Below are 24,584 nucleotides of genomic sequence, written 5' to 3'. Positions count from 1 at the left end.
TTGATGACACTGGTAGACATAAATCTGAAATACTCTTTTTTAGAGAAACAGATTTCTTTGTGCTGGTGATATGTGTCTATGTATCTATATATCACATATTTCATATTTATAAATATAGATATGACAATGGTGCATATATGTATAAATGACACCCATTTGTACAGGTGACTATGAATATCTATCCAAATATTTGTATATACTCATATATCTATATATAGTATATATATTGTATGTATCTATATTTATATCTGTATAATGCTTATAGACACCTATCATGGGTCCTTTATTTATTTTATTTTTTTTAAAGATTTTATTTATTTATTTGACAGAGAGAGGTCACAAGTAGGCAGAGAGGCAGGCAGAGAGAGAGGAAGGGAAGCAGGCCCCCTGCTGAGCAGAGAGCCCAATGCAGGACTCGATCCCAGGACCCTGAGATCATGACCTGAGCCACAGGCAGCGGCTTAACCCACTGAGCCACCCAGGTGCCCTCATGGGTCCTTTAAAAAGGAGGCTTCATTCATATCACAATCTTAAAATTTCATGAAAATGCTGTTATTTTGGTAGGACTTATATTTGAGGCCACTTCAATCTTTTAGGGATGCATTCTCCCTGCCAGAGAGAGACACTGACCCCCCCCCCACCGCCCAACGTTGTAGTTCAGAGGGCTGATCAGAAAACATGGAGCAAGCCTCAGACTGTGTGAAGGGCCTAACATTCTCCTCCCACTCTCAGATTCCCATGAGAACAAAAAGCTCCAAGGGAACAGGGAAGAGTGGAAGATATTAAATTTGGTTTAGGCTCATTGCCTGTTTTTCTCAAAACCAGTACAACTTTATTTTTAATAACCCACAGTAGTTTCATGTAGACAGTGGCGATATGTTCATTTTCATGTATTATCAGAGCATTTTTGCTTTCATGGCCAACTTTAAATTTATTACTGTAGGGAATAACGTGTCTTAATTGAAATTACCTTTTATTATGAAGCAATTTATACCAATACCTTTATCAAGAGCATTTCTCTTTCTCTATATACAAATAACTACGAAGAAAAAATAGCAAATAAAATTGTAAAATTTAATTTTTTGTTTCAGGAAAATTGAGACTAACATAAAATAATTTATTGAGTCTTTATTGTGGGTGGAGTGTATAGTGGTTTATAAACATAATCTCCTGTAATCCTCACATGTGAGAAAGGTAAGGAATGTATGATTTTTCCCTGTGATAAAAATGCACCTTGCCAAGTGCACACATTTAGCCAGTGGGTGGTGAAGTTAGGATTTGAGCCTAATTTTGTCTGATACTTAAGCCTATGTTCTTGACCAGCTTGGGTAGGAAGATTTGGCAGGAGCTAAAATATTCTGTTTAGATGAGCAAAGTATCGTGTTTTCATCAGGTATTTATAATCAGTGGTTGAAAATACTCATTTTTTTCAAGAACACATTATCCCATATTCTATGAACTCTACAAAGGAGATGAACATATTTCTGATTCATTTAATAAAAAGTGTAACACACACACACACCCCTCTCCAAAACACTGATAAAAGTAGGACAAAAAGAATCACAGAAATTCATTGAATCAACTGGATATAGAAATGTAGAAATCAACAAAATAGAGTAATACAAGTGATGTTTATTCTAGGAATGTACGAGTAGTTCAATAATGGAACATTTATTAGAATAATTCATAGTCATAGGCTAAAGAATAGAACCCCTCCTTTTTTTCTAATAGAATTGCAAGTAACATTTGATAAAATGCAAATGTATTTCTTTTGAGAAAACACACATACATACAATATAGTAATTTAGAAATAGTGAGATATTATTAAATTGTGAAAAAGCAATTTCAAGAAAACAGAAAAATTTTAGAGGGTTACTGGGTGCCTGATTTCATCATTTACAGTTAACATCATTTTATACATTCTATCCAGTACAACAAATTTTAAAAATAGCTAACATTATTAAAGTTCTTATATATGCTAGAAACTAAATACTTTACAAATATTAAATCATTTAACCTTCACAATCCTAGGATATGAACTATTATCATCTTCATTTTATAAATCAAGAAGCTGAGGCCCAGAGAAGCTAAATAACTTGGCCAAGGTCACACAGCTAGTAAGTGGTAGAGCTGACTATAACTAAAGTGGCTTAACTCATGTATCTCTCAAAGGTTATAATTACTAGAAAAGAGGAGACATCTTTTTTACTTAAAAATGTTTACATTTTTTACTAAAAATCCCAAGAAAAGTAAATGAAGAACTATTGGAATAAGAAACTTTATTAAGTGGCTATACAAAAGATAAGTGTGAATAAATCCATTGACTTTCCTATAATAGCTAAAACATGATGAAGAAATCCCATTTATAATAGCAATGAAATATTACAATCAGTAAACTGTATAAGAATGTGTAAAACTGGGGCGCCTGGGTGGCTCAGTGGTTAAGCTGCTGCCTTTGGCTTGGGTCATGATCTCAGGGTCCTGGGATCAAGCCCCGCATCGGGCTCTCTGCTCAGTGGGGAGCCTGCTTCCTCCTCTCTCTCTGCCTGCCTCTCTGCCTGCTTGTGATCTCTGTCAAATAAATAAATAAAATCTTAAAAAAAAAAAAAAGAATGTGTAAAACTTAAATGAAGAAATAATAACATTTTATTGAGAAACACAAAAGAAGATTAGCAGTAATGGAGATTTACAATGTATTCCTGGATGAGAATAACAAATACTGTAATTGTGTTGGATTCCCCAAGTTAATTTACAAAGTTAGTGCAATTCCATTTAAAAACAAAGAGATTTTAGTGAGATGTTGGCAAAATGATTACTAAAATTATGTGGAAGAAAGGGAAAACACATTTTGGGGAAAGAATAATGAGGAAGGAGTTTCATTTCTAAATATTGAAAAAGATTATAAAGTTATAACTACTAAGATGGAATAGTACTTTTTTTTTTTTAAGATTTTATTTATTATTTGACAGAGATCACAAGCAGCCAGAGAGGCAGGCAGAAAGAGAGGAAGGCAAGCAGGCTCCCTGCTGAGCAGAGAGCCGGAAGTGGGGCTCCATCCCAGGACCCTGGGATCATGACCTGAGCTGAAGGCAGAGGCTTTAAAACACTGAGTCACCCAGGCACCCCAGGAATAGTACTTTTTACTAAAATAGAGACTTAGAGGAACTAACCTTGAAAATTCCTCAGATTTAAGCATACAAAGATGATGTTTAATAAAGACAGCATTTCATGTTGGTGGAAGAAAATATTACTACTTGAACACAGTTCCAATAGTTGGTTAATGTTAGGAAAAACTCTAAAGTTGGATCTTTTATTCACACAGTATACTGTTATCTATTGATTAAAGAAGAAAAAAACAGTGAGACATAACCAGAAGAAAATGGCGAATACTCTTATAATCTTGTCTAATAAGACATCAAAGGTAGAAACCATAATTGAAGCTTGATAGACTTGAATATGAACATATCAAAACGTCTGTAAATATAAGGAGAGAAAAGACTCAAGCAGCATGCTTAGCAATGTGAAATTTGAAAATTATTTTTTCTTGATTTTTTTTGAATTAATAGATCTGCAGTTTCTTACTAATATTCCAAATACGCTACTGTCTGAAGGCTTGATAAAGCAGAGCCCATCCTGGAATAGTAGTCATTTGGTATTGTACCTACTGTAGGCACAGAGCATTACTGACATTTTTGTGGAGTGAATATATTATATGTCTTAGCTAAAAATTCTAGAGATGATTCTAGATTCCAGATTCTAGAAATGACCAAATAGTGATATAGAAATTAGAATTATTCCACCTAAAAGGTCAACTAAATTTGAGTTATACCATCCAAGAGAGTAAGGGATTTCAGCTAGACAGTTTTATAATTCTTAACATATGCCAAGGCATTTCCTTTCAATAGAAGTTATATACAACATCATTGAGTAATTTTGAATGTATATAATGTGTTAAAATATGTTATCTCTAATAAAAATGAAATCATTATAGCTTCCTGTCTTGGATTGTGGTATAATTGGTAATTGCAGAAGGGTGTCACAATGATCAAGTTTGGAGAGAAGTATTTCCTGTTTTGTTATAGACTATAGTACAAGAAAGATTTTCTTCCTCTCCCTCTAGAGTAGATTTGCTCCTTCAATGCTGGGACCCTATGGCAAGTGAGAAAGCAAAGTTAACTGTCATCAATGGACAATGAAATAAAGAAAAAAAGTTTTACTTTATTTTAAACATCCAGGTGATATCATCTTAGACCATGACAATTCACATTAATACCAACAAAACAGTGCTTTTCTATCCCCAAACCTATTAGAAAAGTTGCTAAATTACAAGCCCCAAATATCTCATGAGAAAGAGGAAACAGCAGGCCCATGAACTTCCTAGTCTTTTTTTCTGTTCATATCCATATCATATCTGGCCACTGCTATTCCTCCGGGTCTCTCCTCCTACCCCATGGATTTCTATAGTGGCTCCTCAGCTGACATGGACACTCTCCCCTCCTGCTGCCTCTTCTGCATCTGTGATGGCTTTTTGACTCCAGGGTCAGATTGCCCAGTGTTTCCCCACTCAGCCACCTTTCCCTTCCTTTCTAACCCGACCATTGCCTTTGGATCAGATTTGTTTCTTTGACTCTCTCCAGCTGCCAACCCTAAAGAGGTTTCTTCTTCTCTGACATAAGGGCAGGGGCTGTTAATAGGTGGCTTTTTCTCTTAGAAGTCTTGGTCCTAGGGATTGGCTAATAGTCACTACCATTGTCCTTCTTATAAAAACTTTTAGGTATTCATGAAGTTATATCCTTGGCAGATTCATCCATTTATCCTACTGGCTCATGAGACAAGCCTGAAAATGTCTGAATCTTAAAAAAAGAAAAAAAAAATTAATCCCACTTAGGCCCTAGCTCTAATACCCCTGCTAAACAATTATTTGTTTAAGCATGTATTTTATTTGTTCATAAATATATACTTAGTATGTATATATGATTGACCATCCTCAGAAAAAGGCCTGTAAGTAGACAAAAGAAATGTATGAAATGTTTTTCCCTATAGTAAAAGCGAAAGAGAACCTTAGTCATTTTGTGTTAAGAGTAACAAAACCGAACAAATACAAACCTAAAGATAAAGAAATAAATCATGTTGATTTTCATGCTAGCTGTCTCCTTTGAAGATTGTTAGAAAACTACTTGTAAGCGGTTAGTTCTGGAGGAGAAAATGGGCAACCAAACAAGTAACAACCAACATACAGACTTACCTGTAAAGGAGAGGAAAGAGAGCTTGTACATAGAATAAGATGGTCATTGACAGTTTAACACTAATTGTTAATGATCAAAATCATAGTCATTTATTTTTTGTGGTGTTTGCAAAACTCATTTTCTCATTCCTTGGTTCAGTGAGTATTTACTTATCCCTTTCACCCTGCGCTAGGCTTTGTTGTGAGCAGTGAGGTTACACAGTGGAAGAAACTTTGCAATTCCCCAGAGTGTGGGAACTACCAGAACTGTGAAGAGACTCAAAAGAGAAGCTGACATCTATTTAATAGTTTGGGGAGGTCCTGCAGATGCCATGCTCACTTTCTTCAGTTATGTGAGGAATATCATCTGTACTGTATGATTGAGAAGGAAAACTAGGTTGAGTGGTTGGGAATCAGAGGAGACCCATTTTTATTTAATCAAAGAAAAAGCTACCTGAAGTTAATAATAAGCTACCTCTGGTCATTGAGATGGTTCTCAATGTTAGGTACCAGTTAGGTACCAGTCAGGTACCAGTAGAATAGGTTAGGTACCAGTAGGTACCAGTAGGATAAAAGGTAGCACAAGGAATTAATATATGGGATGGTAAGGGGCTGGGGATAGAGGGTTGTTCACTAACCTATATCTGAGAACAAAAGTTCTAGGACCTGTTACTGATATCATTGATATAATAAGGGTTTTCCTGAAGACAATTCAGTGAGAGACTCTAAGGCTGCTTTAGAATCAGGCTTACCAGCTTTATACTTAACTCCTAGACCTTGGCCAAATTTCCTATCTCTGGGCCTTAATTCCTACATCAGACAGATGGGGATAGTATTAGTATTTGTCTCACCAAACGAGATATTTGGTGGTGAGAATTGAATAAAGTAAGTGTAAATGAACTAATTTAAAATGTTTAGCCTGTAATAGACACTTGATAAATAGTACTGTTATAATGGGAACCTAGAGCCTTATCTTGTGAAACACTTGGACAGCCTTAATCCAGAAAATAAAAAGGATACCCATTAATGTAGAAAGTCCCTCTTGCCCTATCCTGGGATTTATAAAAACAAAATCTTTCTAAAATGTGCAGTGAGAAATAGTAAACACATAAACACATACAACATTACAAAACACACTGGGTCAGTTGTTGCATTTTGTTAGCATTTGCTTATTATTCATCTGTTCTTAGATGCTGGGAAGATTCTTTTTTTTTAGCTCAGTTTCTATCTCTCTGAATTATGCTAAGGGACCTGTATTGTCAGTCTCTGTCTGTTGTATCATAAAGGCTTTTGGACAATGTGTGGCCTGTTCAAGGAGATGCTGCTTATGCACACTGGATGACTTTGAAAGTTGCAGGGGCTTTGGTTGCCATGTATGGGTTGCAGTCAGTTCTGTGTTACAGTTATATACTTGGTATCAACCACTGAACGATTTGAATTACCCATTAAGAAGGCCAGAAGAACCTCAGGTGGTTGTCCTAGAGTCCAGTCATGCCAACATGAGCCAGTAAAGCAATGAGTGATTGCCTGGGATACCAACTAAGCAGACCCGCCGACCACAGGTCATGTGTACCAGCTGCAATTAACAAGCATTCTGTATGCTTGCTTTTCCAGGCCCGCCTTTGATTAGCTCTACCTCATGTTCTGAAATTTATATCTTGAGACATTTCAACAACGCAGAGCACAAAATCAACAAAGAATAAAATCCAGTCTTCCTTAGAATGATCACACCTCATTTTATAATATTTGCTTAATCTTTCTTTTTAAAGAAGTAAAAAAAAAAAAAAACAACAAAAACCTAGAATTTGTGAAGTCTCCTTTTAGAAGCATCTACGCATTTGTGTCCATTGTTCCAATCCACTTTATCATGTTACTCATGTATTTATAAAGGCGACCATTTGTCCTGGTTTGTGTTTTTAAAATTCACACAAATAATATCACGGTTCTTTTCTCAACATTATGTTTTTGAGATCTGTGTAGTTATATATAGTTCTAGCTCTGTTCTCCCTAGTGAAATTTGTGTTTTCCTTGATAAGACATTTGCTATTCACATCTACTGGCTTCTCTTCCTCCCAAATCGGGCTCATGGATGACAGGATGTTATTGCTGGATTAATTAGGAAAAAACATCATTCTAACTTACGTCTTTATATGTTGTCAACACTGAGACCTTTTGAAAATGACAAAACCTAAGCCGGATGGGAAGTCAGGAAAATGTAAATAAACTAAGACTTTCCCAGGCAAATCACAATGGAGAATTTGCCCACAAATGAAAAACAAAATAAAACAAGACAAAACAACAACAACAAAACAAGGCTCTGGGAGGTGAAATGACTTTCTGGGCTATACAGATGGTTAATAGAAGTCCTTGAAATACCCAGCCCAAATCTCACATTCAAATAATTGCATGGGGTAAGATAGATAAAGCTTTCTAGCCCATTGTCCTTTTCATCATGTTTTCTTATGTTTAAGAAAGATAGAAGATAATGGCTTCTTAAGGTCACCTCAACAGGAAAATGCCTGAGAGCCTGCTTTCAGAACAGCTGGTTACAGTATGACTTTCATCCATCATTTTCCCCCTATGATTGCTCTCTCCCTTGCCCAGGTGAACCTAATTATTGCCTCTTTCCACTGGGTTAGACCTCTGTCCCTTTTGTCCCAATAGGTAGGAAAATGTGGTTAGGAAAGTCAGGTTTCACTTTTGATCAGCGGTCACTTATTTTCCAGTTACTTATCAGCTTTGCTTTACTCTATAGTTTCCTTGTTAACAGCTGGCAAGTTAATGACCATGACATGTCTATTTCTGCAATGTTTGGGGGTCCCACGATTGTATGGGAAACAGAGTACTCACTCCCTTGTTAGCCAAGGGTTTTCAGTTCCAACTCAGGCCTACAGTTCTCTTTAAACACGTTCTCTCTCTGGCATTCTCCATAGTAAGGTGGTATTGAATTAGATCATTTAAAGTCTATGGAGTTAGGACAAAGAAGTCATCATTTCATTTTTACTTTAAACTTGTAATACAACTCCTTGGATTAAAGGCTTGCAAATAGTTTTTAAATTTTACTTGTTTCAGATTTGTTTTTGTTTTTACAAGATGTTTTATGCAACTGTAAGGTACATAAAACCAGTATTCTTGACTACCTGCTGAAAGTAAAACTTAATTGCTAATGTCCTTTATATAAATTGTATGGTATTATGAAAGTACAGATTCATCATGTGTTAAGTATCAAGTTTCACCTAAGTAGGTTCTTAATAAAATTGATAATTTGATTATTTTATAAATTTGTTCAGCCTGTAAAATTCTAATTTACAGATGCTTGAGAACACATAATTTTTTTTAAAATTTAACATCAGTCTATTATTCTACTTGGTGAATAGCTTAGAAATTGTAACTACAGTCATAAAAAATAAACATCCTTTGGTAGGGAAGTGTTTGTGCTTGTTTTAAAACACAACACTGGGCACTTGGGTGGCTCAGTTGGTTAAGCGACTGCCTTTGGCTCAGGTCATGATCCTGGAGTCTCTGCTTCTCCCTCTGACTTTCCCCCTCTTGTTTTCTCTCTCTCTCTCTCATTCTCTCCCTCTCAAATAAATAAATGAAATCTTAAAAAAAAAAAAAAACCTAAAAGGTCAGAGATACAGCTTTTGAAAAGATGAAATCATTGTCAGAGCTGCACATGAACTGGTTATTGTCAGATGACTTCTCTTCACATTGCTGGAAGACGTCATGAATCTCTTAGCTGCTGATTACTATGAAAGTCTTCATGTGTCACAGTTCTGTATGTGTGGATGCTGTGGCTGCAGGGTGGCCAAAAGGACACTGTCCCTCAGTCATATCCACACTGCCGAACTACGAAAGATACTCTTTGGTTTAGTCTGGTTTGTGGTTATATGTTATTTGTCTATTATGTGGAACATGGCTCAACTTTGTGAGCTGACTGCCAGAGTGTCCCCCAAAAGGAGCCACTTCACTTAACATTATTACTGTTAGTTTCATGAGTCTGTTGTTAGTATTTCAATGCATATCATAATGTAATCCCATCACATCAATTGTAATTTCAACAGTACTTAAAATATTCTTTGGCTGTTTTGCTTGTGGCAGTTTACTAGCCACAGGGGCGTGTCATTTCAGGTCTCTCTGACACTAAGCGAGACTTTGAGCGCCACAAAAGATTTGGTGGAAAGAGTACTGAACGTTGGAAGTGAAATCTCTGTACCTTACTTTGCCAATTTCTAGCTGCATGAGTCTTAGTAAGTCACTCAGAGATGGAGCATGTGCAGTGGATCAAATCATTGATTGCCAAATTTCAGTGCTGCTTGTGCCGTTTATTAGCTGTTTGTTCTAGGGCAGTTTACTTAACCTTTCTGTTTCAGTATTTTCATCTATAAAATGGAACTGACAATAGTACCTATCCTATAGAGTTGTTAAGATTAAATTAACTGGTATTTATAAAAAGTCTTAGTGCCCATATGACTATTTAATAAAATTTTGTGATTGGACATCATTGGGTTTAATTTCTATGAGAGTATCTCCAGTTGGAAGATTGTATCATTTAAAGTTTCTGTTTCTTGCCTTTTTTTTCAACACACCTTTAACTCATTAAATTTATGCTATTGAAAACATTGTTTCTGTACTGAATATTAGTGGCTTTGTGGTTGAACATGGATGATTTTTTTTTTTTTTTTGGGTCATTTAAAAATTTTTTTAGGGGCACCTGGTTGGTTCATTTGGTTGAGCGTCTGACTACTGATTCCAGCTCAGGTCATGATCTCAGCGTCGTGAGATGGAGCCCCACATCAGACTCCATGCTCAGCAAGGAGTCGGCTTTAAGTTTTCTCTCTCGCTTGCTCTCTGCCCCTCCCTCCACTTGCATGCATTCTCTCTCTCTTTAAAAAAAATAAATATAAATAAAAAACATCTTTTTTAAAATGTAATTTTTTTAAGGATTTTATTTATTTACTTGACAGACAGAGATCACAAATAGGCAGAGAGGCAGGCAGAGAGAAGGGGGCTCTCTCAGCAGAGAGCCTGATGCAGGACTTGATCCCAGGACCCTGAGATCATGACCTGAGCTGAAGGCAGAGGCTTAACCCACAGAGCCACCCAGGCACCCCAAAAGAGTAAATTTTTAAAAAAATTTTAAAGAGTTTATTTTTAAGTAACCTTTATACCCAATGTGAGGCTCGAACCCACAACCCTGAGCTTAAGAGTCATACACTCCACCAACTGAGCCAGCCAGGTACCCCTGTCATTTGTTTTAAATTAAAGCACATTATGTATAACTAAAGAATTGTTTTTAAATCTAGGCAAAGTATCTCTCCATCTCATAGTGGTATACACTGACATCTCTATAATTGGGTTTAGAACTTGTTTTTTGCACTGTGTAGACATTTTGTTTATCTTCTGAAGGGTTAATGTCATTTATTTCATTTTTCAATTCCTGTCTTTATAAATGTGCTATTAGATGGCAAGCTGTGTGGAAAACTGAATTTGATGATTGCTTTTCACCTCTGTAGTATCAGTGAAAATATTCCACTGTCTCTCAGGTTTCTTTATTGCGGGTTGGTACAGTGTTTCTGTCTTCTTAAGCGTCTCACACGTACATGACTCTTTGTTAAGGAACTCGCAATATCTTTTAATTAAGCTTGAAACCTATTAAACTGAAATATTTTGTAGGTCATAGAGCAGTCTAACATCAGAATAAGAGCTTTTTGGTAGAGGGATGGATTAGTTTGTTCTTTAAAGACAGGAAAGCAGCGCCTGCCAGAGTAGAAGAGGCTACTGACATTGGCATTTGTTTCAGTTGATGGAAAAAAATCCAGTGAAACTAGTGGGCTTATCTAGGGAGGATGATGACAGCTCCAGGAGGCTGTCCTGACAGGCAGGGGGTCGGAGTCCAGGAAGACCAGCCAGGTGCAGCAGATGGTATCCCAGCAGGTGGGTGTGCCATGGTGACACAGAGTCTGGAAGCAGGCGATATCCAGGCAGATAAACACAGAGGTCTGATCACAGATAGTGGGGCCCCAGGGTTAGGGCTGGGGCTGGGGCCTGAAATTCAGGCCCTGGGAAAACCGGGTAGACTAGGGTACAGGCCTGTTTTGGAGGGAATAGGGTACTATGCAGGGCATTAAAGCAGAGACTCTGTTATGGGGGCATGCAGGTGAGGCCTTAGATAAAGAGGACTTGTGACATCTTGAATCTGGGAGTTGTGTGGCTTGGAGGAAAGGAGGAGCAGGAAGCCAGGCAGGTCTTTATAGGTACTGACTTTAATAGTCCTTGGTATAGACTCATGTGACTGTCTTTTGAAAACTGAAAAACTCAAGCATGTTATTATTAAACTGTGCTTTATTTCTAATGAGTTAGATTAGAAGGCATCTTTGATATAATGAACCTTGCCATTGTTGTTTTTAGTTTTTAGTTTTGTTTTAAGGCTTTCAGATAAGATTGAATTCCATGCAGCTTGAAACTGCCCACATGGGGCCTAGGTTAAGTGAAACATAAAATGTAGAGGTGTTGTTATTCCTTCCTATCCTTGGATTTATTCTAAGAGGTCATATATCCAAGAAGAGAGTGTAAAAATGACAGGGAGCACTGGGTGTGGTGAACAAATAATGAATACTGTTTTTCTGAAAATAAATAAATTGGAAAAAAAAATGACAGGATTAGCAAGTAGGTGGTTGGTTTTTGCTAAGATTACTTGAAAGGTAGGAGAAAACAGTGTAGAAGTGGCTGAAATTAATATCCTTACAACTACATAAAGTGATCGCTGGCCTTGCCCTGGCAATCATCATTTAGGGGAATTTGGGCCAACTTACGTTACTTGGAAATGTTCAGCATCAAACTAAAACCTCTACTTCCAAGGACTAAAAGAGGAAATGGGAAATTGCATCTTTTGTCTGTGTCTTAGCTTTTAACAGTTTTCTGCTAAGATTTCCTTAACTATTATGAAATTCCAAAGCCTCAGTCATTATTTCTCCAAGTACTGTTTTCAATAGAAGAAAATCCATGGTTCTTTCTAATAGATATTCTTTATAATGGTGAATATTGTCTAGAGAAACCTTGCGTTTATTTATCAAATGAGTTGCCTAGTTGATTGGTAATAGTGAGTGGTTGGTAACGGTGAGTTTTACCGCTTGATTCCTGCTCATGAATCCTCACTGTGGGAGACAGAGTATTATAAATTAAATGTTGATTTGGAGCATATGTAACCTATTGAAGGATCTTGCCAGAGCCTAGCCCGGTGCTGCACCTCTCTAGCATGGTGACTAAGTCTTCAAAGGCCAATTCCACTGTTGTATCATGCCATCTGTTTCAGAGTGATGGAGGACATGGTATTACCAGTGAGTGAGTATTGCTGGTCTTTATTTGCTGTGAACTCCTTGATCAGAGGCAATGTGGTGTGGAATATCATGAGTAGAGAAAACATTCTATAAATCCATGGATGCTAATTTGGGGAGAAATAGGGCCTAGAGAAAGAAACTCTATATCCAGAGTATCTGTTATGGTAAGAAGAAAATTTGGCCCCTTCCGTGGTGGAAGCAGATAACTGGCTGAGCTTCCTAGGGAATGGTGCCGTATTAGGAACTCAGTGTATATCTGCTGCTGGCCAATTGAGCACTCAGTGGTGGCTCTAGCCAAGTAGACCTGGTGAGTGCAGTCTCTTGTAGCTGAGCTCATGTATCATCATCATCACGTCTGCTACGGGGGCCACTGTTCATGAGTCCACTGGGCAGTGACAGCCAGGGCTGGGGAAAGAGACCCAGTGTCCACACAAAGGGTCATTCTACCCATTTGATTATTAAAATCTTCCTCTGCTGAGGGCAGCTTCTGGTCAACATTCACATGGGACACAAACATCTTGTTTGCTGCCCATTCAGAGTGGTCTGAGTACTAATACACCTCTTCCTCTAATTTCCTTATCACCAATAATCTGAACATTTTCTTTCCAAATTACTGATCATTCTGTCAAAGCATTTGCCACAGCCTAGGAGTCATGATAGTTTTACATCTCTGGCCATTACTCCTTCCAAGCAACATGGACACCTGGCTGCACTGTTGGAAGTTCTGCCCCCTGGGAGGGTTTCCCTTCACGTTGTGCCTCCAAGATACCTGAGAAAGTCCTGCAGTGAAACAACTGCCCACTTTCAGCTGGGACCTTCATACTGCACAGAACTGCCTGGAAAACCGGCCCAAGTTTTCTCTTCTGTAATCAGCTAGCTTTAGGGAAGTTCTCATGAGACAGTAGGTATGGACTGAGAGATTAAGTTATGTAGCCGGAGTGTGGGCCATGGGCATTTGCATCACTTCATCCTGTAATTTATTTATGCCTTCATGCCTGCTTGAACCTGTTCCCATATATGCCTCTTCCAGCTGATACTGGAGTGCTGCTGCGCATGCCCAGGTTTATGGCTTGCTGGGTCAGCAACCATGTGATAAGTAGCCCAGGTGTCTTGGAAATTTGGTAGCCCATGACAAGGTGTTCATTTTCTTCCAAGGTCCCATATTAAGCCAAAAGCTGTTTGTCAAAAGGAGAGTAGGTATCTGCAGAGAAATGCCTGCCACTGGCACTCATAGGCTGTGAGAAAGATCAACCACATGACTTTTTGTCAGTACAATACATTCTCAGGGGGAGTTGGCCTCCCCTTCATTCAAAGGGTTCTAGGTCTGTAAAATAGGTCAAGGCTAGGGATTGTTTGAGAGATCATGACACTGTTTTGATGATTAAAGAGAAATTTCTGTTCATTAGCCCTAGAACACTTAGGCTTATTTGGATCAACTATTAGATAGCCCATCCATTGACGAGGGTTACCATGATCACATACTCAATTCCATTGGTTTCTCTCTGCAAGTCAGACTATTCTTAGTTTTGGCTTTGCTGTCTATTATGGTAACCACATCTACTTTGTCTTTGATGACTAAGTGCTGCCACCTGTCCCTGGCATCCAATTTTCCTCATTGTATTTAGGGTATCCAGTTCAGTGGCAGAAATTCTCACTAATTTCTGACCTATAAGAGTTACCCCAGATTTCTTCAAGGGTACTGCAGCTCCCCTCACAAATGCATTTCTCAGGTCATAGTGAAAGCTGTGTCCTTTGGGTTCTCCTTGGGGAGGTAAGCAGGTATTACATGATAAGACACTTTAACAATTATTCTATAGTATACCAAGGCAATCAGTTCTGGCCTTTTGATTTCATTTAATGTTGATTCATGTTTCAACCAACTAACCAAAATGTTAGACTTTTTTCTAACTCTTGAACTAAAACATTGAATCCAGAATCTGCTTAGGGAACCCATATCAATAAACTCATTCTGATCCAACTTTATGTTTTCTGTCACAATTATCCAACAAGTTAGAAAAACAGTGCTTCTTATTTGGTATGTAGCATGCTTTCTCACAGGCCACACTTTGCACCTTACCCTTTGGATTTTTTTTTTTTTTTTTCCCCAAAGAGAGGTAGCTGTAGTGACTTTTCCTCAACAGATTTTCTCACCTTCCAGAAAATCATCTTATTTGAAGTCTGTGTCTATTAGTGTCTTTAAATTATAGACACTTTAAGAAGTGTCAGTGCTATTAAAACATCCTTAAATGGGTCAGTCTTGATCTTTGGGTCCTGGAGTCTTTTACATTGTGTTCATTTATTGCTGCCTATTGAGGGCTGATTCTTTTAACAGGTTTGGAATTTAGTTTTGTTTATCTAAGAATTCTAGAACTTAAAAATTCCAGAAAGCTGGCCCCTGCGTAATTGAGTGTTTAAAACATACTTCAGAAAAAGAAGGTTGATATGTGACTAAAATTCTATCTCTTCTGAGGGAACCCTTCACCTCCTTCAATTCCTAAAAAAAGTTTGGTTGTCAGTCACAAAACAAAGTGACAGATCCTCCTGGATTGTTTTTTCCAGGTGACTACAACCTTTAGCCAAGCTTGTGTGACTTGTTTATTTGAATAATGATGTGTGTTAGGCCACTCTGGATTCTTGCATATGCTCTAGTGGCCAAAAGGTAGGAAATAAATTGCTCCGACAGGATTTCAGTTACAATCTATGGCTGTGAGATTTTTGTAGGAAACCTTGAAGGCAGCTTATCTGATGTGTTACAGTTCAAACTGAGGGATGGCGGAGGAGTCAGCAGAAGTATAGGAAGGAATGGGAGGAGAAGGAGTCTGGTTTCAAAACATGTACTTTTCCCTCTATATTAAATTCCCTGTGCCATTTAGTACAACTGAATAGGATTGTTTGAAGAAAAAAAATTGGGGTGGGGGGTGCTTCCTGGTAATGATCAGCAGCCCTCTCTTCCACTGGGTGCCTTTCCCCATCTCTATGTATGATCAGCGGGACATTACCTGTGTTTTAATTTAGACCAGATTATTTTAGTGCTTGAGGACATCCAAATTCCCTCTGTCGCCTCTCCTAGACTTGTCCAAGCTCAGCTCCTGAAGTTCTGTTCTGGCAGTGTGATGTGGTATGAGGAATTTAAGCTCTGGGGACTAACTAGTTATACCAGGATTGGAATTCTTCTATCTTGAGAGATTAAATTTTCTAACTGTTGTTTTCTCATAAGGAAAAAATGGAGATAATTCAGATTATGTTGGAATAAGATCATGTGTGTGAAAAGTGCATGGTACAGGGTAGGCACTTAACAGAAGGTATTTTTCTTGCTGTTATCCCCTACTTTACCCTTTGAACATAAAAATGTGGACAAAAATGTATACACAAAGGGTGGAGATGAGAGATGTCATTCCAGACATTTCCTCTAGTCCTTCAGCTGTGTCTCCATAATTTATATGCTGAAGGCAAACCCATAATCATTACTTTTACCTTGATAATGTTACTTGTATTAACAGACATTTATTGAAAGTCTACTGTGTTCAGGGTTGTTAGCCAAGGCTAAGGAGAACCATGAATACCAACTGGCATTATTGTGTGATTATACATGTTAAGAATGTAGCCTACAATTTGGTATTCTCTCCTCACACTCTAAAAACAGATGTAAGCCTTGTTCCCAGTTATCAGTGTTCTGTTTTTCTGTGTTGATTTACTCATAACCTATTGGAATATATTACATTCTCTATAAAAATGTTATACTCTCTCACAATTCAGTCTTGGGAAAAGAAATTTTGACATCTAAAAAAAAAAAGAAATTTTGACATCTGAATACTTTAGATTTATTTTTCTTGTGTACAAGAAAAACATGGCTCATGTCAGTTTCCCTTTTTGTTTATACTGCTAATATGGTGAAAAATCAAAATAACATTTGGTCTCCATGTTTCCTTTCCTGCATTTCACTCAGGAATTTTAAATTCTTACCTACAAATACTATATATTCAATAAAAATATATTGAGCGCCTACTGGGGCCTAGGGATAGGGAACAAAAGTGGAAATGGTACCCGCTTTCATGGAGGAGGTAATAGTCTAGCAGAGAAGACAGACAAACAGGAAATATACAGCTACTAATCGTGTCGAGTACTATGGAAAAAATATAAGTTATTGGAGAGAGTAGACAATACTTAACAGTGCTAATAAAAGTAATTTAATTTTTTAAAAAGTCTGTATTAGAAAGTTCCTGGGAAAATAGTCATTTGAGCTTGATTCTACCTATAAAACAGTCAGGAAGAAACAATTATTTATGGTCTGTCCAGCTGTAGGACTTTGAAATTTAGAAACCTAAGAAGGTACTTATTTTCATATTTTTTTCTGCCCTTGATAGTTATTTGTCTTCTGTGGTATTATGAGGTTTGTTTGCCTAGGTACATAATATTCTTAGTTTTTCTTTTTTCTTTTTCTTCTTAACTAGGAATCTTCAGATTTAACACCTGCAAATGTTTATACCGAAAAACAACAGTTGGTTATTGAGCTATTGTGTATGTCAGGAGAATCTGACCAGGGTAATGTTTATCTCCATTAAATAATAGATCTAGCAAATCTTTTATATAAAAGACTATTGTGTTATAGACATTATGTCATCAAAATTTCAATGCCTTTTTAAAGATGGATAACAATAACATAAACCTCACTTTTATTTTAGGTGGACTGAACACTAAGACCTCAAGCATATTCCTAAATAATTGGAAAGAACCAGTTTATGGAAAATTAGATGAAATTTGTTTACTTAGATTTTTAAATGTAGTGCTTGAATTTGAGAAGAGTAAATAAGGCCTGGCTATTGTGGTACAGAATTGCTCCTATAACATCAGGAAAAGCTTTTTAGCCACACTCACTCATCGGTGCTGAGACTTGTCCCCATGCATCCTTATCACCTGGCTGGTTCTCATTCCTCCGAGCCTGACCCCAGAGGGCAGCAGGACCAGAGGACCTTGAGTTTACCCTGACAGCCAGCTAGGAGAAGTGCAACTGGGAGGTGGGAAAGGGTCAAAGAGTTTGGTGGAGGACCCTGGACTCCCAGGAGTGAAAGAGAAGGGAAACAAGGGCATCCCTCAATTGTAGACGTGGTACTGACGGTGCAGAGAGAGTTGACAGTGCAGAGAGAGAACTGGCATATAGGCAAAGACGCATCATTTTATCAGTGAAGACGAGGTCGCGGGACCCACGCATTTGCCCCACGGTGCAATTGGTATATTTGGCACGTGCAGCTCTACCAAGTTTGCCTCAGGGTGCTGTCTCTGATCTCTCCACCTGATTTAGACTGTCCTTGAGTTCTCATTTTCCCCTTCATAGCCTTCATCAGAACTGTAGATTAGTAGGATATTGTCTTTCTTCTTGATCACATTACCCACCTTCAGGTTCTAATTGTTCAACACATATTTGTTAAAGCAGTGGGTGACAAAGCTTTTGATTAGTTGCTCTCAGCTTCCCCCTTTGTCCACTAGGACTTCAGTCTAAAAGTGCTGCTCTTGGTTATTTCTTCATTTGGAGTTCTCATGAGCATCACTAACATGCTTGGAAATGTTAGTGTTTTGGTTTTTTCTTCAGAAAAATCATTCAGTCGGCTTGCAGTTAGACATTGGTGACTGTTCCCATCCAAAATGCAGCTGTTCATCCTTACGGAGTGTCACCATTCGTGTTACTGTTGTTAATTATTTTTATTTGATGTTAAGATAATATTTTAGAGCTAATTTAGCTTTATTTGAGGCTAATATGGAGAGTTGTTAGGGAAGTTTATGAGTGACTGATTACAGAAGTATTTGGATTGTCTCTTGTTTTGGGCATATCTGCATCCTGCTTCCTTCTTTTCTGTAGTTAAGCAAGAGTTTCTTAGGATCTTTCTTACATTGGTGTTTTCAACAAACTATGTTGACATATATTGAGCTCTTTTTTTCAGCTGTGTGTTTCTAAGCTTTGAAAGATGAGGGAGTAATTCAACTTAAACACTAACTTTGAGCCAATCTCAGTGTACTCAGCCAGTAAAAGTTCTCAGTCCAGCTTCACAGCTGCAGGAATCTGAAGCTCTTGCTAGAGCAAGTAAGGGAAATGAATAAATATAAGAGGCTTATCGATTATCAGATATGTGGTGATGTATATGATAACCCCAAAGAAATACTCACAAGTACTTTTTTAAAAAATATTTATTTATTTATCTTACAGAGAAAGAGAGAGAAAGAGAGCAGAGGGGAGGGGAAAGGAGGGTGGGACTTGATCTCATAACCTTGAGATCATAACCTCAACTGAAATCAAGAGTTTGTCGCTTAACTAACTATACCATCAAGGTGCCCCTCACAAATCCTAATTCTTGGCTGTTGTCCTGGATCTCTAGATTAAGTTTCTTACATCCTTACATGTTGTTTAGGATATACATTAAATTTACTAATCTTTCATGTAAATTTCAAATTTAAAAATGAGCCTGGAAACTTACTTTGTGAAGTAAGAATTGTTAGAAATATTATATAGTTCTAATTTTTTGGAGGTTGCTGAAATAGTTTTGGAAAAGTTTAGTTTTATGCTGGTCCTGGAGTAATTAGTAGAAAATGTTAGATATAACTTATATTTGCAGAAGTGGTTTGGGTGAAGTCATTTCTATGGTGTCTTGACAACACCTTGCATTTAGGCACTGGATTAGCTATGTAGTTATGATAATTGATTGAATAATCCTTAGTAAATGATGAGTCAAATTTGATTTACAAATTTAGAAAAGTGATTATTCATATATATTTATATGTGTATTATTTATATAATTATAATTAGTATAATTATAATATGTAATTATTTATATACACTTATAAATTTTGGGCTATGTATTATTCATGGAATAGGAAATGTATTGGCTTAGGTTGTTGAATCCTTTAAGACTGACATAAGTATTATCCTTTGAGATACAATAAATCCAATTGCCTGATGTCTAACTTTTCAATAATTGCCTTCATTCATTTATAAAGTCATTTGTTCTTTTTCCAAGTCTGCAATAATTGCTCTCATTATGATGTAGTGTGCATATTACTATAGAAATTTAATGAAGTTGGAGTTCAAGCGTGACTTTACCTTAGTAAAGTAGTGGGGAACCTCTATGCAGGACTCTTTCTAAATTAGGGAGTACCTCATGTTCTTGGCAAGAGCAGATCTGACTCGGGACCATCACTGGCTGCTACATCTTTTTTGCCTTAAATCTGGAACCAGGGGTCATTGAAGACAGGGGTGCGAAGAAAACGTGAGTTTCTTTGATAGGGAAGTTCTCAGCATTCATTCTTATTTTTTTAATTTCTTTTCAGCGTAATAGTATTCATTGTTTTTGCACCACACCCAGTGCTCCATGCAATATGTGCCCTCCCTAATACCCACCACCTGGTTACCCCAACCTCCCACCCCCTGCCCCTTCAAAACCCTCAGGTTGTTTTTCAGAGTCCATAGTCTCTCATGGTTCACCTCCCCTTCCAATTTCCCTCAGCTCCCTTCTCCTCTTAATCTCCCCATGTCCTCCATGGTATTTGTTATGCTCCACAAATAAGTGAAACCATATGATAATTGACTCTCTCTGCTTGATTTATTTCACTCAGCATAATCTCTTCCAGTCCCATCCATGTTGCTACAAAAGGTGGGTATTCATCCTTTCTGATGGAGGCATAATACTCCATAGTGTATATGGACCACATCTTCCTTATCCATTCGTCCGTTGTTCTTCCCAGTTTGGTGACCGTTCATGGCAAGAATTTCACATATTTGAAAGAAGTCATATTCTTAACTAACATCTAAAATTCCAATTTCGTGAACGCTCTGTCTCAAACTTTTTGGGGGCAAGTTGTCTATGTACAGACTGGCATTGATTAAATGAAATAGCAAGAGGAAAATATGTAAATGCAGAAGAAGTTATTTCAAAATCTATTAGCTAAGAGATTTCTGCTCAGACTATTTTTGGAGGACAGGAGTAAGGAAAAAAGTAAGATACAAGAAACTTTTAAATAAAAAGACAGAGAATGACAGTCATTTGAGTCATTTTCATAATAGAAAACACTGAGCAAAAGAAAAAGAAAATGAGAAAAACATTTATCCTGCGCAGCATATTAAAATATTCTGAAAGAACACGAAAATTAATTATGTACTTCAGTTTGCCTTTACAAATGAGCTAGAAATGTCAAATTTCTGGGTGAATGAGAAAACTAAACACTGAATCATTTTGCAGGTGTTTCTGAACACAGCAGAACCCAGAGGATTCTGACACGCCTAAGATAAGCCTCACAAAACATGGCCCATTTATCATACTTGTAGGCACACTGTTGTTGACCACATGGTCAGGACCAAAAAAGCCCATCTTTGGTTATGGACTGAAAGACAGTCTAATGTGGTAAGGGGAGGCGCTCAGAAGACCTGATCTAATTCTGCCTCTGCTCCGTACTTTGGCAACTTTTTCAGGAACTATGGCATAGAGGGCCTCTGTTCTGAAATTAGAGAATTGAGATTAGAGAGTTAAATATATTCTTCTCTAAGGCTCCTTCCCTCTCTAGCATTCTGTAGGTCTGTGATTGGTTGTTCTCTTAGAATCTAAACCATAGACGTAGTCACATCCTCCTTGCATAAAGTTCATGGCAAAGAGAGCTTGCTATATGTTTAGAACAGTAATCACTGGAAAGCATGAAAGGCTTGAATATCTTGAAATTAAATAACTTCATGGTTACCTATGCCAAAAAATTCTGGTTCCATCAAGCACAAATTCTTTTTTTTAATTTATGTATTTTTGTATTTATTTATTGATTGATCAAAATTAGATAAGGCAACCCCCTCGCCATATGATTTTAGGGTCAAAAGGATGATTGTATCTATGATTCAGGGACCAAAGAGAGCATGCTTTTGTATGGAAATGTGTGACTTCTTCAGGAAAACAGTTTTGGACATGAGTTGTAAAAAGAGCAGAAAAGCTCAGTGATTTGTGCATTCCTGCAATCACTTATCTAAAACACTTACCCCTTTAATAAACTTTTTTATACATGAACATTTAGACTTGTATTTTGAATATTCATGTTAGATATTTCTTACTATTTTAGAAAAATAATCAAAAGATAGAGAACATATACAAGGTATATTAAATGTAGCAAAAGGGCATCCTAATTCTACATTCTCTTTTTCAAAAAAAGAATCAAGTTCAAGTTGAGATCTGTTTTTCCAAAATTCTTTAAGAATAAATGACTGTATGGATAAACTTGGGTGGCACACTGCGCACAAATCCTCCCTCATACTAGTATTCGCACTGAACATTAACATCCTCTGAGGATGTTTTGCAGGAAATTTAATGTTGTTTTACGTTGTTGTTGTTGCTGTTGTTGTTGTTGTTGCTGTGTATTAGAGATGGAGGGAGAGAGGTGGGGGGAGGGGCAAAGGGAAAGGGAGAGAAAGAATCTTAAGTTCTTAAGCAGGCTCCATGCTCAGTGTGGAACGGGATGTGGGGCTGGATCTCACGATCCTGAGATCATGACCTGAGCAGAAATCAAGAGTTGGACACTTAACTAACTGAGCCACGCACGTGCCCCAGTAAGTTTATTTAACTTAAAAAAAAAAAAACTTTGCTGACATTAAATTCACATACCATAAAAGTGATCCATTTGAAATATACAGTTCAATGGCTTCTAGTATATTCATACCCCATCACCACAAACAGCTTTAGATCATTTTAATCACCACAAAGAGAAACTCTAAAGTTGTTAATGTGACTCGCTAGGTCTCCCCAAACCATTCCCTCCACACCAGCCCTAGGAAACCACAAATCTACTTTGTTTCTATAAATTAGCATATTTTGGGCATTTTATATAAATGGAAACATACATGTGTTTTGTTTCGTTCAGCATAATGTTTTCAAGTTTCATCCATATTATATCATGTATCAGTACTTCGTTCCTTTTTTATTGCTGAATAATATTCAATGGTGAAGACAGACTGCATTTTGTTTATGCATCCATCAACTGATATTTATGTTGCTCCCACTTTTTGGTTATTATGAATGACATTGCTGTGAAGGAATGTTAAAATGTTATGCCTGTATACGTTTTCAGATGAGTATATGCTTTTTTTTTCTCTTGGGTATATGCCTGGGAGTACAACGGCTGGGTCATATAGTAACTATGTTGAACAATTTGAGGGATTGGCAAACTATTTCCCAATGAGGCTGCACTACTTCACATTCTAACCAGCATTAGATAAGGCTTTCAATTTCTCCATATCCTTGCCAATACTTGTCATTGTCCACAGTCATCCCGCTATAAAGTGATATACTTCATTGTGGTTTTAATTTGCATTTTTCTATTGAATAATGATGTTACACATCTTTCCATGTGCCTTTTGGCTATTTGCATATCTACTTTGGAGAAACGTCTATTAATGCCTGTTGCCCATTTTCTAAATTGAGTTATTTATCTTTTATTATTTAATTGTAATAGTTCTTATATATTCTAGGTATAGGTTGCTAATCAGATATAAGATTGGCAAATAGTTTCTTCGGTTCTGTGGATAACCTTTTTACTTTTTGAGGGTATCCTTTAATGAACAAAAATTTTTAGTTTTAGTGAAGTTCAATTTATCTTTTTTTTTCTTTTATCACTTGCACTTTTGGTGTTATATCTGTGACACTCTTGCCTACCCCAAGTTCATGAAAATTTACTTATTTTTCTTCTAAAAGCTTTACAGTTTAGGTCTATGATCCGTTTTTAATTCTTGTGTGTGGTGGGAAATGGATCCAACTTCATTCTTTTGCACCTGGATATCCAGTTGTACTGGCACCATTTGTTGAAAAGACTATTCTTACCCCCATTCAATTGTCTTTTTTTTTTTTTTAAATTTTATTTATTTATTTGTCAGAGACAGAGGGAGAGAAAGCGAGTGAGCACAGGCAGACAAAGAGGCAGGCAGAGGCAGAGGGAGAAGCAGGCTCCCTGCCGAGCAAGGAGCCCGATGTGGGACTCGATCCCAGCACGCTGGGATCATGACCTGAGCCGAAGGCAGCTGCTTAACCAACTGAGCCACCCAGGCGTCCCACCCCCATTCAATTGTCTCGACACTTTTGTGGAAAATCAAGTGATCATAAATGTGTGTGTGTTTTTTCTCAATTCTGTTCCATTGATCTGCATGTCTATCTGTCAGCATCACACTGTCTTGGTTACTAGAGCTTTGTGTTAGGGTTTGAAATCAAGATCTGTAAGTCCTCCAACTTTGTTCTTTCTCAAGATTGTTTTGGCTGGTTCACATTTTCTACTTTCCAGCTGAATTTTAGAATCAGTTTTTTGCCAAAAGAAAAAAAAAAAAAGAAAAAAAGCAAGCTGGGATTTAGTGTTGCTTATATTTGAATCTGTAGGTCAGTTTGGGGAAGGGGGGGTGGAGTATTGCCATGTTAGCCATCTTAAAAGTCTTCAGATCCAGGGGCGCCTGGGTGGCTCAGTGGGTTAAGCCACTGCCTTCGGCTTGGGTCATGATCTCAGGGTCCTGGGATCGAGTCCCGCATCGGGCTCTCTGCTCGGCAGGGAGCCTGCTTCCTCCTCTCTCTCTCTGCCTGCCTCTCTGCCTACTTGTAATCTCTCTCTGTCAAATAAATAAATAAAATCTTTAAAAAAAAAAAAAGTCTTCAGATCCAAAATCTATCTATAAACTCTATGTTCCTTTCTTGGATGGACCCATTTCAAGGTGGAGAAAAACCTCTAGTGATATTCTCCTTAGCACTGTTTTTGGGTGAGCTTTGTTTAATACTAGAAGACATTTTTTTTTTCATCTTTGTTGATGGCACAATATAGGAAAGGACAGCATTTGGTAGAAATGATACTTATTTCTGACCAGACTGTGAACTGAAATCAACAATATTAAAGTTGTCAGCCTAAAAAGTAAATAACTGTATTTACGTTTAAAACCTAACTGTTCAACAACATGTCGGAAGAGGTTTTAAAAATAAGTTATAGGTAGTTGATATTTATTTTAGTTTGATAAGAAAAGAGTTAGGGCA

At 37.3% G+C, this 24,584-nt stretch overlaps 1 protein-coding gene across 3 annotated transcripts in view; it reads left to right on the top strand.

Moving 5' to 3' along the window:
* The window catches only part of PKIB (cAMP-dependent protein kinase inhibitor beta), a 104,060-nt gene that overhangs the window by 25,082 nt on the left and 54,394 nt on the right, over window positions 1-24,584 (top strand). The gene's annotated exons all lie outside the window — the stretch shown is intronic.

This window comes from Neovison vison, chromosome 1, assembly GCF_020171115.1.
Source record: "Neovison vison isolate M4711 chromosome 1, ASM_NN_V1, whole genome shotgun sequence".
NCBI classification, from domain to species: domain Eukaryota; kingdom Metazoa; phylum Chordata; class Mammalia; order Carnivora; family Mustelidae; genus Neogale; species Neogale vison.
The sequence above is the reverse complement of the archived record's forward strand: the minus strand, read 5'-3'. Positions and strand labels throughout refer to the sequence as shown.